Here is a 15,929-nt window from a genome sequence, read left to right as displayed (position 1 = left end):
AAAAAAAAAAATAAAGATATAAATAATAGACTAACTAAATTTGCCAAACCAGGCTATTACCAAGAAATTTTTTAATATGATATAATTAAACAGTGTGAGAAAGAGCAAAAATATTTCTTAGTTTTGTTTCTGAAAGGTCTGGGAAAAACAGTATTCCAAATCCATAATTAGGTCATTGTTTATGAAAGCTAAGAAAAGAAATCCATTTTCTCTTCTAATTATAAATGTAAGAATGCATATTCTCTTACATAAAGTTACAGTGACTAAATATAAAACTATTAAAATACGCATTAAAATCAATTTATAATGATTAGGAATTTCAAGAAGAAGCAATGTCTTTCTGGTGTCATTTTCCCTGAAATAATAATCTATTTTATTATTTAATTATAACCACAAGTTGTTTCATTTTCAAGGTAAAATAGCCAGTATTAATTTGCTCACTATATGACTGTTCTCCAAGTTTATTTATTCTTGTCCTAGCTTTTGCCTTAATGAATGCATTATCTGTTCCTGTCTAATCCTGCTACACAAGAATGGTAAGGGATATCCGGCATGAATGCCTTTTGACCTTAATCTTAAGTGCATTGAAACATTCCTGAAAGTCAAACCAGCGTGCCTTTTCACTGCTCATTCCTGAAATCTCATACTTAAAACATGTTGTGTTTGTCTGCTTTATTAGCCTCAGGACAGAAATCCTGACCTTCTGGGCCTTTCATTTTACCATTTCCCTTTGCCGTTCCCAAAAGTTATTTTACTCTGGGGAAAATGAAATAGAGCAAGAAAAATGAGGACTTAAATTATTTTATGAATGAAGGAAAGGGAAATTGATAAGAATCAAACAGTGGAGATACGTGTGTGTGTGTGTGTGTGTGTGTGTGTGTGTGTGTATGTCTGTGTGTATATATATATATTCATATACACCCTTAATATATATTTATTTATATTTTATATATGTATATATTGCATATATATAATTTGTATATATATGAACACATATGATTTGTATAATATATGCTATACATATATAATATATGTACATATACTATGCTTTGAGAGGTATATGAACTCTTGATCTTATGTAAGTTTCTATTGTCTCCAATATTAAGAAAGGAGGTTGGTGATATGACCAGGTCACATGCTAATAAAGTCAAATCCGGATGTATCATAATGGATGAAACTTTTAGGTATAACATTGAACCAAAGATGTAAGACCCAAAACAGTACATTAGACATGATTTCAATTAGTACCAGTCCATGGGATTGGGGATCATGTTGTAGCTAGATTTGTCAGGGTACTGATGATAGGACAGGAGTATGGGGGTATTTTGAGTTATGGGTCCTTGGATATTCGTTTGGTCACTGTGAAAATTTATCAAGTTATACTATCATGATATAGTCTTTTATGTATATTTCAATTTAATAAAGTGTCAAAATTATTTCATCTAGAGAATCAGATTTATACCTCTTACTCATAGAGGAACAGACATTTTATTTTACCTATTTTGAAAGGTACAGAAAATTTCATTTTATGAAAGGACAACTTCAATGAGAAATAAGTGAAGAAAGTATGATTTAGCACAAAACTACTAAAAATTCCTAATTATTCTTCAAATATTTTCCTGCACTTGCTTATTAATACCCTGCCAGATTTTGAAGACATACGAGTAATTAAAAGGGAATCCTGCCTACAAGAAGCTTGCAATCTAGTGAAAAGGAGAAGCACAAACACCAAGGGAAATTAATACTTTTAATATGACAAATACTTTAATAGAAGTATATGGCACAAGGTGCAATTGGAAGTCTAAGGAGGAACGCATGGACATGCATACAAATAAGCCTCAGTGCCCCCAGAGACATTTCGAAAGAGCTGATATTGGGTTGTCAATTGCTGGAATGAGTCTGAGTTAGCTAATAGACAAAGAGTGCTTTAGACATCCTACAGGTATCCTATATGTATCAGGTGATAGATACATAAATACAATCCCCCAAATGCATTACTCTCCACATTTTCTCAATTGAACTCAAGATGCGATGCTAATGAACTCTTCTAAAGGCCAGAAAAAAAAGAAAAAAAAAAAAAGTATGTGCTTTCTCAGTGTCCCAGCTGAAGGTGCCCAGAAGAAGGACATGACTGACAGAAGAGGGTAAAAGAAACAACCCCAAGAAAGGTATTTTAAAGGCAATTAACTCCGTAGAGAATATACTGAGGGTACTTGTGATGAGTACTGGGTGTTATATCTAAGTATATGAATCACTAAATTCTACTCCAGAAACTAATATTATATAATACATTAACTAACTAGAATTTAAATTAAAAAAATTGAAACAAAAAAAATAGTAAGTAATTAATTCCTACCTTAATAGAAACGTATTGTGACACATATGGAAGGAATATTAAGGAATGGGCTAGGGGCACAGCAGGGGAACTGCTCTTCAAAGAGCTATTCCTCCTCTTTTTTTTTTTTTTTTTAAGATTTTATTTATTTATTTGACAGACAGAGATCACAAGTAGGCAGAGAGGCAGGCAGAGAGAGCGAGAAGGGGAAGCAGGCTCCCCGCTGCCCAGAGAGCCCGATGTGGGGCTCGATCCCAGGACCCTGGGATCATGACCTGAGTTGAAGGCAGAGGCTTTAACCCACTGAGCCACCCAGGTGCCCCAATTCCTCCTCTTAATTATAGTCCAATTAGGAAGTTTCTAGCATTTGGTTCAATGGCATCATCAGTATATAGGTATCTCGGTTCACCATCCATATGTATATAAATAAAACAAGCTAAGGCACTTGAGATAATTGAGATAACAGGAATCCTAGAGCGTAGTCCTTGTACTACCTTTTCAACCTTGACTATTGGCCAAATTAGGATCAGAGTGACTCCTTCTTGGGTTTCAGAAATAGCTTCAAAAAGTGTTTCTCCTTTTCCAGGTAAAACACGGTTAAAACATGTTTCAAAAATACCGTGTGTCCTTCCAGGACTTCAGTAGATGAATACATATGTTTAAATCAACTGCCTAAAAAATGATCATTCAAAGTAACAGTTTCATTGGAAGTCCATTTGGGCTAAAAATTTAGCTGGGTGATTAGAAAGGCACATCTCATAAGAGTGTTTTAATTAGTCTTAAACTGCATCATACTGAAAATTTACTATCCCCTCATAAATGAGTTTACTTGTTTACATAATGAAGTCAAACCATTTGTGATGGCATACGAAGATCTTCATCGTCTGGATCCTGATTATCTTTCCAGCCTCTACACTCTCTATCCTCCTCACTTAGACAGTATGTTTCCACTGCAGTGGCCCCCTTGAAAACCCCAAATTAACTGCCTTGTCATACTCCCACATCTTTAAATAAACTCTTTGCTTTACCAGAAGTGACCATCTCATCAGAGATAATACATCCCAACACCTCAGGATGCCTAACACAATGAAAGCTTTCCATAAACATTTGTGAAATGGAAAAATGAGAACATTAGATTTTATTTATGAGTTTAAAAGCATTATTCAAGGTTATTGAAAGATGCTAAATTTAAATAATCCCTGAACTTGCAGTGATGATTACCTCCTCCACCGTCTTGAATCTTCATCAGACACAGCTCATTTATTCTCACTGGGTGCCTAATAAGAGAATTTTCCAGAAAGGAGAGCCTGAGGTGAAATGTAGTAGCTCTTGCTAATAATTTTGAGATAGAGTTTACATCTGGGATGAAGTAGAAGTACATATGTTTTTTTTTTTTTTTCCTAATTTGGAGCTTAAAGTTGCAAAATTCTATCTATGCTTATTATCTATTCTACTATCCCTGCTGATTTGTAAAATTGTCTTGATTATAACAATACGAATAGGTTGTGATTATTAGGGGTTTACAGTGTAGGCACCAGCATATACTATATCATTTAATTTTCAAAAATGCCATCAGGGTTCTAATAGATGCACACTTTACAGATGAGGAATTTGAGGCAAGGGATTTTAGATATATTGCCCAAGGACACACAGCTGATAAGAAATGAAGTCAGGATTTTAAAACATGAGGAGTTGGGAATCCTTATTCTTAGTTATTGTGCTATAATGTTTCCATGATTCTACTGTACTAATATGTATCTTTCACTATGTTCTAGGCCCAAAACTCAGTAATTTGTATTAAATTACCTCATTTGAAGTTTACTAGAATTTTGCTTACTATATCTAATTCAGAGAGATGAAGACCCTTGCCCTAAAGCATGAAATTATTTAGTTAATTGTAAAAATTAAGTTCCAGATCCATTTATTCTAATTTAGAAAACACAAGAAATGGCATTATTATGCTTTGGAAGAAAAAAAAAAAAACAAGTGATTTAATAAATGCCATCTACTATGACAATAACATGAAATACAAATAAAATAACAAAAAGATAAAGATGGAGATGACAGGACAATCTCCAAGGAGTTATGGTCATGGACAGAGACCCTGATGATTTCTATGTATTGCTCTCTAATCAGGTGCAAAGGATTAGAGCTTTACCACAAGTTATGTGCAGATACAACTGTAGATCTCACATACTTTCAATCATTTACAATGAATTTCAGAAGAAAATCTTGCACGTTGCCTTCTCTCCTCCAAGAGAGAGGAGAGAAATATTTGTATTTATGTATTTATTTCATACATAAAACATATCTGTTCTCTTTCTCCTCAACTTTGGTTATATTTTCTCTTACCACAGACAGTGGTTATTGAAAACACTATATGAGAATACAGAATTATGACTCAAAACAACACCCAAGTTAGTGGCATTGCCAATATAGGCCACAGATCTTCTAACTCAGGTCTTCCATTGAATGACAATATGTGCACTTTAATATTTATCTTCTTATCCTCAGAACACAGGGCAAAAATACTGACTCTGTGGAAAAGAATTCACAGTCATAGAAAAAAGGGAACTGAGAATAGTTGCAATATACAGCACAATTGTTTCGTTTGTTTGTTTTTGTTTTTGTTTTTGTTTTTGTTTTTAGGTTGCAAAAGATTCTTTTTTTTTAAATATTTTTCTTTTTTTTAAATAAAATTTATTTTTTTCAGTGTTCCAAGATTCATTGTGTATGCACCACACGCAGTGCTCCATGCAATAAATGCCCTCCATAATACCCACCACCAGGCTCACCCGACCCCCCACCCCCCTCCCCTCCAAAACCCTCAGTTTGTTTCTCAGAGTCCACAGTCTCTCATGGTTTATCTCCCTCTCCGATTTCCCCCAACTCACTTCTCCTCCCCATCTCCCAATGTCCTCCATATTATTCCTTATGCTCCCCAAGTAAGTGAAACCATATGGTAATTGACTCTCTCTGCTTGATTTATTTCACTCAGCATAATCTCCTCCAGTCCTGTCCCTGTTGATATAAAAGTAGAGCGTTCATCCTTTCTGATGGAGGCATAATACTCCATTGTATATATGGACCATATCTTCTTTATACAGGACAACTCTCATAATGTGAATATGAACCCTTGTGAGCCCACAAGAATAAATTAATAATTTAGCCCAAAGAAATGAAGAAAGACCTCAGCAGTGGAGTTTTCACCTGTGCCTTCCTGGAAGTTTGGTGTGGGACACCTGTAACTGATGAGTCTGGCTACTTAGCTTCTTTTTTTTTTAAGATTTTATTTATTTATTTGACAGAGAGAGATCACAAGTAGGCAGAGAGTCAAGCAGAGAGAGACGGGGAAGCAGGCTCCCCGCCGAGCAGAGAGTCTGATGCGGGGCTCAATCTCAGGACCCTGAGATCATGACCTGAGCTGAAGGCAGAGGTTTAACCCACTGAGCCATCCAGGCGCCCCGGCTACTTAGCTTCTAAAGAGGTAATTTTCCTTGTATTTTTTTTGTCTCATTTTAAACTTAATGCAGCTTTACTGTTATCCATAATTTGCATGTGTTTTATTTGGGGTATAAAATTATCCACATCCTTGAGTAAAATTAAAAGACCAGGACAAAGTGCCCTGTTCTATCTGCACTTCTGTTTGAGGATCAGAGCCTCTGGTGTAAGTTTGCACTTTGCTAAGTGGAGGCCTGTGTTAGGGAGGGGGAGGCTCAGATGCACATGGCTCAGAGTGTGCAGAGTTCTGGGGGCAGCAAAAGGTAATGAAGGCTTGTATGTTTTGTGAATGGTGGGGAGACTAGAAAGGTGGAGTACAGAGCAAGCAAACAGTGAATTCCACCAGAAGTGTGAGTTGTTTCTGGCTTTCTGGAGAATGGATAAAATAATAATAATTAAGCATTTCTGTCTGGAGATGTCATCAGGAGTTTTTAATGTAAGTTGTTTTCTCAGATAGTTTTCACAGCAGGTTGCCCTCTTGTTTGGGGATCTCTTACCTTATTGGAAAGGGGAAGGGAGACCTAAACTCTTCTTGCATGAATATCCTCAATTTCCTCTACTCATTCAAACAGCTACAGAAAAGCAGAAAGTGATGCTGAAATTCCTTTTTATGAAATATTGCTCTCTAAACACTCCTGGAGTATGAAATGAAGTTGTTGAGAGAGGAACTTTATTATTGATATGACTATTGTTTTTAAAAATGTAATGATTATTTTTAATTTCTTATTACAGGCATTCTTTTCTGAAAGAGAACTCTTCTATCTGCCATTGGAAACCACTTTTTATATTCTCTTGCTTTTAAATGATTTTTTTAAATCATTGAAAATTCAAAATGTTTTGATCTACTTCTGCAAAAATGAAATTTTCACTCAACAGACGTCTGTTCACTCAAGCATTATTTGACTGACCCTTTGTTTTATGAGATAAGTTAACCTGCTGCTTTCCCCTTCCCTGGGAAACAAATACTGCCGCCTCACCCAGACATACACTTTGGGTCTTCAGCTTATTCTGTTCATTTGAAGTCATTGCTCTTATGTATTACAAGCTGTAATTGCTTTTAGCAATATAATGCCTTACCTCACTAACATAATCATAATGCAGTTACTAAATATTTTTTACATGGCAGTATCTGTCGTTGGGTAACTATCATGTCGGATATTATTATAATTCTCTCTTTGTACCATTGTAGTTTGAAGATGTTTAGAATAGAACTGGCTTCTATCTGCTGAGCAATTAAATGAAATATTATAAACAGGACAGCCTATCAGTAAAGCCTGACTATTTGTTTGCTGAATTAAGGTTCAGCAGAGAAGCTGCAGGAGCCCAGAGTGCCCTCGGTAGGAAAGGACACATTTCATCTAAAATAATGTAGGCAGCATGCTTCTTTTATGAGGTCTCGATTTTCACTTCCTCAGTTAGTAGAAGGTGATAATAGGGCAGGCAATCCAGCAAGGTCTGACTGTACAAGACAAAGAAGGATATCAAAACATCCCTCACTTTAGCTCACATTCAGAAATTCTGCTGATCGAATAGAATGATAATAAAAACTGGCACTTAGATTATGACTTTCATCCCAAGATCTCAGCCCTTGTAAAAATCATTTCTCCCTTTTCTATGCAATTATCATCACTGAGGTAGGAGCCAGTTACCTTTAAAGAGCCCAGTCACCTGTCCAAATATCCTTATATCATCATCCGAACAACAATGCATAGGAGTATAATATAATCAACACATTGAGATTGTCCCAAGATGGGAGGTTATTTTCCAGTCTTCTTTTTATAAGCCTTGTGCTGACTGGAATGATCATGAGATCTATTCTCACCTTTTAACTAATTATGGTTCAGGATTGGTCATCAGGGTCAGAGACCTCAAAAATTTATCATGCAATGATGTTAGCAAGTTCCTATACTACACTTCCTTGAGATGAGCTACATGTTTTTCTGCCTTAAATAGACTCATCCAAATAAATGTCTCTCATTCTGAATGCTTATAACAGTTACATAATTTTATTTCTTTATTCATTGTCATGTGCTTTATTTGTTTTAGTTTTATCTCCCTTTAAAGATAAAAGTATTTGGGATGCCTGGATGGTTCACTGGGTTAAGCATCTGCCTTCTGTTCAGGTCATGGTCCCCGGGTTCTGGGTTTGAGCCCTGAGTCTGGCTTCTTGCTCAGTGGGGAGTCTGCTTCTCCCTCTCCCACTTCCCTTGCTAGTGCGCTCTCACTCTCTCTCTCTCTCTGTTAAATAAATACTTAAAATCTTTAAACAAAAGAATAAGAGTATTTGACATATAAGTTTGAAATATCAGACTGCCTCAACTCCATGTTTGCCCAGAACTCAGTTTAGAGTTTAGTAGGTTTAAAAAATATATATTTAATTTATTTATTTGAGAGAGATAGAGAGAGCAAGCACAAATGGGGAGGGGAGGGTCACAAGGAGAAGGACATGGGGCTTGATCTGAGGACCCTGAGATCATGAGCTGAGCCAAAGACAGCCATTTAACTGACTGAGCCCCGCCAGTGCTCCAGTAGATTTTTCAACTGATAATCAACAAGCAGTAAATTAGATGCCTTGAGGAAGAGTTCTATACCAGCCGGCTTTCTTATTCCTTTGAAATATTTGGTTCTATTTATTCATTTCAAGGTACAGTACAGGTGGGTTATTTTTAAAAAGATATGTTTCCTTGTATGCGGTAGACTCTTTAGATTAAATCTGCGGGATACTTACATTTAGGACTTCCAGATAACAATTGTTTATTCCAAATTATAGTTGTTTTATGACTGGGTGAGTGGACTGTATTCAAGCAACCTGTATTCCAAATTCATTCATTTTAGGATTGAAGCCAAATGTATTTGTAAAATCAAGAGTATTAAAATTAGATACATTTGTAAAGTTAGAGAATCATCTATAGCAAAAGAATATTCTTTTTCTGTCAATCATTTTGCTATCATGGAATTGAACCTAATCTTTGTCAAATAGGTATGACCCTAGCTTTTATATCTAGGCTATCATTGATGGGAGGAAAGAGAGGGTGAATCATTAACAACATTTGTTAAATTTGAAGCAAATTATTGTTGTCACCTTGGACCAAAATATAAACAACACTTTGGAAAAAAAGGTAAGTGCTCCCTAAATTATTTAAATCTGTACCATAATTAATATACAGCACTATTGATTTAATTAAATGAAGCTGCCTCCGTACCAGGGAAGGCCCAACGTTAATTATCACCATAGCCTTAAGCATTTCAAATACAAGAGAAAGTAATTTGGTGGTAAATGCTTGTTTATTATAATTTCAAAGTTGTTACCTATGTGAGTAATTTCTTATCATTAGTACCTCTATAGCTATATTTCACTTGGATGTGTCACTTATTAAATATTATCTTTCCTAAGGGTAGTGCCAATTCTACAAATATTCCTGATCAATATAACCTTAGGGCTTCATGGAGAATTGGCAGAACTCTCTAAATTCAACAACCCTGAGGGACAAAAAGGATTCTGCTGCCCACCCTGCTCTTTTTAATCTCTTAACGTTTATTGATCACCTACTAAGTGTAAGGTGACACTAAGAACACAAAAGACAACCTAAGTGTGAGAGCTAAGAATCATCTGCCTACATCCCAGAAATCACCACTAACTGCTAATTCTACCTCCTAAAGCCCCTTCTTCCAGGCACAAGTGAAGAAGATTTGCAGAACAGAGTATTCTAAAGCTATGGTCTTTCTCTACCTTTGATATTCTATCCATTTGAACTGCTATTCTCGTTTTCTGACCAACCTCCCTCAGATCTGATGTTAGCTCTCCACACAGCCTTCAGGAGGAATTTTTGTTAACATCAGCCTGTGAGACTACCCTTCCTTAATCACTCCAGTGACTGCTTATCTTATGTCAGATCAAGTCCAAACTCTGTAATGTGGAACCTAATAGTCCTACAAGTGAAAATGAATCTGTGGCACATGCAAGCTTATGGATTACACATTTACAATAGTTAATTGAAATAGTTAATTATTTGTGACCTCTTATGCTTTTCTCTGCGTTTTCTCAGCCTTATACTTTTGGAAAACTTATAATACGTCATTCATGCTTCTAATCTTACTCTTGACTAAAAGTGCATACTTGTCCACGCTGTGTCTGGCTGATCAGATGATGAGCTCTTTTAGAAGAGGACACGTGCCAGATCTATCCTTATGTCTGTAGTGTCTACTGTATCACCAACTCATCACATGGTTTTAAAGAAATGTCTTGTCCATACAGTTAAGAAAAAAAAATCTATTTGAGATATGTAGTAATAATAACAACCTATAATTATACACTATCTAAATGCTAGGAACTTTGCATATCTTATTTCATATAATTTTCTAAATCACCATGATATGTTTCTCTTACATGAAACCTAGAAAATTAAAGCTCAGATGGTTTCAGGGATATAACCGTGTTTTATTTTGAGTTTTTTTTTTTAAAGATTTTGTTCATTTATTTGAGAGACCACATGTGTGCGCAAGAGAGAGGAGCGCACATGACTGGGGGTAGGGGCAGAGGGAGAGGGAGAAGCAAATTCCCTGCTGAACAGACAGTCCAATGTGGGGCTCAATCCCAGGACTCTGAGATCACAACCTGAGCCAAAGGTAGACACCTAATGGACTGAGCCACCTAGGCGCCCCAACCATGTATTTTAGGGTAGAAGTTTGCACTCAGGCAGTCAGTGCTCTAAAGTTAACCCTCTTAATCACTATTCTGTAGAAAGTGATAAACTGCACTTTATAAAAGCCTGGGCTGTTACTGAGAAGCTACACAAAAATACAGTCAATATTCGAAAGGTCAAAGCAACACTACAGTCTAGAGGTCCAGGTGAAGTATAATGAGAGTCCAGGCTTGAGTCGGAGTTTCTCCTCTGGGTTCAGATTTTCTCTTACTTCTCCCAACTGACTCCATTTATCCCTCCCCATAGAGTGTTAACTTACTTTTATAGCTCCATTGTGGATATTCTCACACGTAGCAAACTTTTGAGTATTTTCTTCTTATATCTTTTAATACAATCTCTGTATTTAATCTCTTAAGATACAAATGGCTTGATCTTCAAAGATGCTGAAAAATTTGGTGACTTTGACCTCACTCTGACAGTGCACATTGTTTTTTGGAGAAAATTAACCAGATAAACATATGTTCTCATAAAATCAATTGCTGACATATCACATCTCATAGTGACCTGTCAAAAGGAAGAGCTACCATAAATCCAAGCATCTGTGGAATGTAAATTTAAAGGGCATAAAAAACCCATGTGATAATACAAAGCAGAATCTGGTTAGAGAAATATAGGGAAGGTGGAAAGGATTTATGCTCTAACCATAAACCTGAATACACTAAATATAAAGCACCTGATTAAAGTATCTGTTCCTCTCTCTTTTGTTTATTTTATAGTACATTTTCTAAAAAGAAGTACAAGGCAATGAACTATGTTTATATAGAGATTGGAAGGGCCTTCAAATCTTCCTTACATTTAGGAAATGAAAAACCAAAATGTACTTTTTCTATTGGGTCCAGGAAAACATCAACTCCTTTATTCTTTCTGCCAAGACTAAATGTATTCTTCCCCATTAGAATATACTGGAGAAAAACTTTATAGTTACCTATATTCCAGTGTTAATAGTTGGGTATTTTATCACTCTGATAGGTGTTTGCCTTTCTAGGTTACTTTTTTAGCTAAGTATGAGAATGTATTCCCAGGGTCTAGTTTTTCCAAATATATTATTCCAGGAAAATTACTTTCAAAATGAGTGATGCCTTATTGTCAAATCCAATATTCAGTTATTCATTTTCTTACGAAATTCTATAACCTTATGAATTGTTGACTGATTGATCAATTGATTGAGTGATTATTTTTTATTTTGGTGCTCCTGTATTTTTGCTAACTTCCTTTCTAATTTCTTCCTGTGACTCTGTTCCTTATACCTGTTAAATGTTAGAGTTGCTCAGGCTTCTTTTCTCATCCCTTTTATCATTCTATATACTTCCTTTAGATGACGTCACCTAGGTGTATGCCTTCTATCACTACCTGAGTTATCAATGACTCTAAATTATAAATCTCCATCCCTGACTCATCTCTTGGATTGTAGATGCACATGTCTCCTGAAATCACTAGTTAGTGCTCTGTCAATGTTCCCAATGGAGTCACTGTCTAACAAACGATCCCTCTCCCCTGATTCCTTCACACCCTCCAGTGTGCTCTGACCCAGTAAGTGACTCATCTCTCTCTAGCTTTTTTTAAAAAGCTATTCTCTTGGCTAAAATTAACAAGTCAGGAAATGACAGATGTTGGTGAGGATGTGGAGAAAGGGAAACTCTCCTACACTCTTGGTGGGAATTTAAGCTGGTACAGCCACTCTGGAAAACAGTATGGAGGTTCCTCAAAAAGTTGGAAATAGAGCTACCTTATGGCCCAGCAATTGCACCGCTGGGTATTTACCCCAAAGATACAAAAATAATGATCTGAATAGGCATGTGCACACCAATGTTTATATCAGCAATGTCCACAACAACCAAACTATGGAAAAAGCCTAGATCTCCATCAACAAATGAATGGATAAAGAAGATGTGAAATATTATGCAGCCATAAAAAATGAAATCTTGCATTTGGAACAATGTGGATGGGACTAGAGAGTATTATGCTAAGTGAAATAAGTCAATCAGAGAAAACTAATTATCGTATGATATCAGTGATACAAGGAATTTGAGAAATAAGACAGAGGATCATAAGGGAAGGGAAGGAAAATGAAACAAGATGAAAGTAGAGAGGGAGGCAAACCATAAGAGACTCTCCATCTCAGGAAACAAACTAAAGGTTGCAGAAGTGGAGGAGGGTGGGATGGACGGGGTGGCAGGGTGATGGATGGGGAGAGTATGTGCTATGGTGAGTGCTGTGAATTGTTTAAGACTGATGAATCACAGACCTGTACCCCTGAAACAGAAAAATACATTATATGTTAGTTTTAAAAAAACGGGGGAAAAGAAAAGCTATTCTGTAACTTATGTGCTCAAACTTTATGTTGAACTCCCCCAACATTTAGCGCTTTCTCAGAAAAGCAGAACCAAGCTGTGTTTCAGGTCCATGTTGGAGATTGGAGACACATGGAGGACGCAGAGTTCTCTCTGATAAAACACACAAGTGCTCCAAACTTCCAATGACTTGGCCTCTGTGTGGAGGCTGCCAAAATCAACTTGGCAGCCCTTCTGACTGAATGACCCTAGAGGGGGTTCAGGGGAGTCAACTAACAATAATTCTTGCAGTACCAAGAGATGATTACTTTCAAGGCAAATGGGAGGACATTCTTGGGTTCATAGTTGCATTTTACTGTAGTATCTAGATGTATTTAACTGGAAGTGTATAGGTCGCTTGAACACCATAGAAACAGAAAGTTTGACAAAGAAGGGAAGGGAGAATCAACCTGCCATTCTCTAGGAAATCTGCCTACACAGCTGGCACCATGGGGATTTCTTGTGTGCATTTTTGAATGTGTTCCAAGGCTTCAAAATGGGATTTCCGGAATCTAAAATGCCGGGTGCCTATAAACCATTTTGTTTGTCAGAATTTAACGGCCTCCCTCTGTGTGAAGGCAAGGTAAAGGGAAAGAGCTCCTCTGAACTTGATAGCTCATTCTGAGTTGGCTCCCTTTATTATGGCCTTGCCCTTTCTGAAACACCTGCCCTGACAACTCTATAGCCCCTAACATGCAGAAGAAATGCTACAGATTTATAATATGCCTTCCTTCCATATAGCTCCGGGGACTAGAAGGCAAGCAGCAGGTGAATAGAATAAATGAATTTTCTAGGATCCCAGACTTGGTTGTTTGTTCTCAAATATAGAAATAACTTTTTTTTTTTTTTTTTTTTTTTTTTTTAAATGGCTCTTTCTCTGCATTACAAAAGTCCCAATTCCTGCCTGGATCTGCTGTGGATCATTTAATGTTCTCTATTGAAGCCCACACTGTGTTAAATACCATACCTAAGCAGAACTAAAAGTTTGTTTTTTATTCCTTTGAATTAAAATCCAGATTTATAAATTATTTACTGATCAAGGATGATATTTACAAAGTTTAATGAGACATTTTGTTATGCAAATAGTAGTCTCCTATTAAATTGATTCATTATCTGATATTTAAAAGATTTCACTATGATTTGCCTTACACCAGATTCTATTATTCTCCATCAGCCCCAAAATAAAAGCTAAAAACAAGACCATACAAAAGACATATTAATACAGTCAAGATAGAATCTCGCAGAATGCTTCCACCGACGCCACTGACTACTCCACAGGTAGGCCATGCTGGGAATTTCTGGGGAATTTTTAAGTATGGAAGTCCTGTCTGCCTATTTAGGATGACACAAACATTGTCAAGCCCAACTATCCCATGCATTCAACATGTCGCTTAATTTTCCATTTTGATAAAAGTATGGTTCTCCTACCATTGGTGTTTCACTATTGTGTTCAGACTGAGGCTGAGGGTTTAAATTCCACTGCCTTCTTTTTTCAAGAGTTGTTTTATTATAGACTTTTCTTCTATTACCACTCCTAAACACTTGTCTGTAAGTATTTTATCCACCCCTTCAGCTATACTCCTCTCTTGCTGGGGTGGGGAGAGAAAAACCCCAAAATATGATATTTAATTAGTTCTGCATTCCTTCCAGTGTTATTCCTAACTTAAAATACCATAAAAAGTAATTTATTGTCAGAATGCATTTTTATTGAATTTCCTCCTGTGCTTAACTTCAGTGGCAATGTGTAGGCTCAGAGTCTTGCTTCAATGTCTACTCACTGGCACACATTATTCGTATCGCATTTCAGGAAACCATCAGTGGAGCTCTCTTGCTTCCTTCGATTAGAGAATCAAATCTGTGAGCCAGATCTTAAGTTCTCGGGCTATACAAATAGATGTGTGCATTCCTGGTCAGTGAAATGTACATTTCTTGTATCAGATGCTCTCCTCATTCCATTCTTTCACTTTGGTTTTAAAGAAGTGCAGGAAATTGTGTTTCTAGAGGATAACCTTCATAGGGCTTTGATGATATGTTGCTTTGAAATAAAGACCTCTATAGACTGTTCATAAACATCTGATTCTCCATAATTACTACCAGAGAAGGGAAAACAAGATTCTGTTTATATAGTAGATGAAATAAATATTAAGTGCTTCGAAGGTTGATATCAAATTGTTTACAATTCATCAACCAGAACATTCACAGATTATGTCAAGAGATCAATTCTGCTATTAAATAACACATTGAATCATATTTAAATGCATGTTATAAATCTCTCAAAATAATCTTCTACTAGATTAGGAATAATACCACTAACTAATTGAAACCTAATAGGAGGAGTCTTTCTGAGGCTCACTTATGTCTGAATTGTACTAGTCAGCCCTTCTCTCTTTTTTTTTAATATAGTTAGCAGTGAATATAAAAAGCAAAGCATCTACCTCTTGTCAAAGACTATTATAATCCTTTCTATTCTGATTATTTAAGAATAAGAGTATACAGTATATTGAAACAGGTGTTTTGATTATCTAACATTATAAATGTTTAATTTAATTAATGGGATATTTCAGTAAACTCCTACTCTTGTGATTCAGGAATCTGAGAAAGTTCAAATATACTACAATATAGTATAAAGCACAATTATGAAAGTAAGTAAAACCAGGAATATATACCTGATTTCATTAAGCAAATATGCCAAGTATATGCTATGACTTATGAAATAAGAGGAATCTGAAGGAACCAAAAGCCAGGGTTCTTTCTGACCTCTAGAAATCAAAATAAATGCACACACACACACACACACACACTATCTATCTATCTATATACACATACACACACTATATATATGCAGAATGCAGTATAATATAATGTATAATATATGTATGTCATACATATGTTATAATATTACAAAGCGAGATATTATGGATACCACACTTCAAAGAAGTTAAGAGAGCTAGTATGCAGTCACTCAAGGAAGTCTTCTCTGACAGTGGCCGTGAAGGACCATAGCATTTGGTCAGGCAGAGAGAAAAGGAAAAACAACCTCCAACTGGAGGAATTTATACA

The sequence above is a fragment of the Enhydra lutris genome, unplaced genomic scaffold, assembly GCF_002288905.1.
Source record: "Enhydra lutris kenyoni isolate GAN:26980312 unplaced genomic scaffold, ASM228890v2 scaffoldscaffold20, whole genome shotgun sequence".
Taxonomy (NCBI): domain Eukaryota; kingdom Metazoa; phylum Chordata; class Mammalia; order Carnivora; family Mustelidae; genus Enhydra; species Enhydra lutris.
This window is presented reverse-complemented; position numbering follows the sequence as displayed.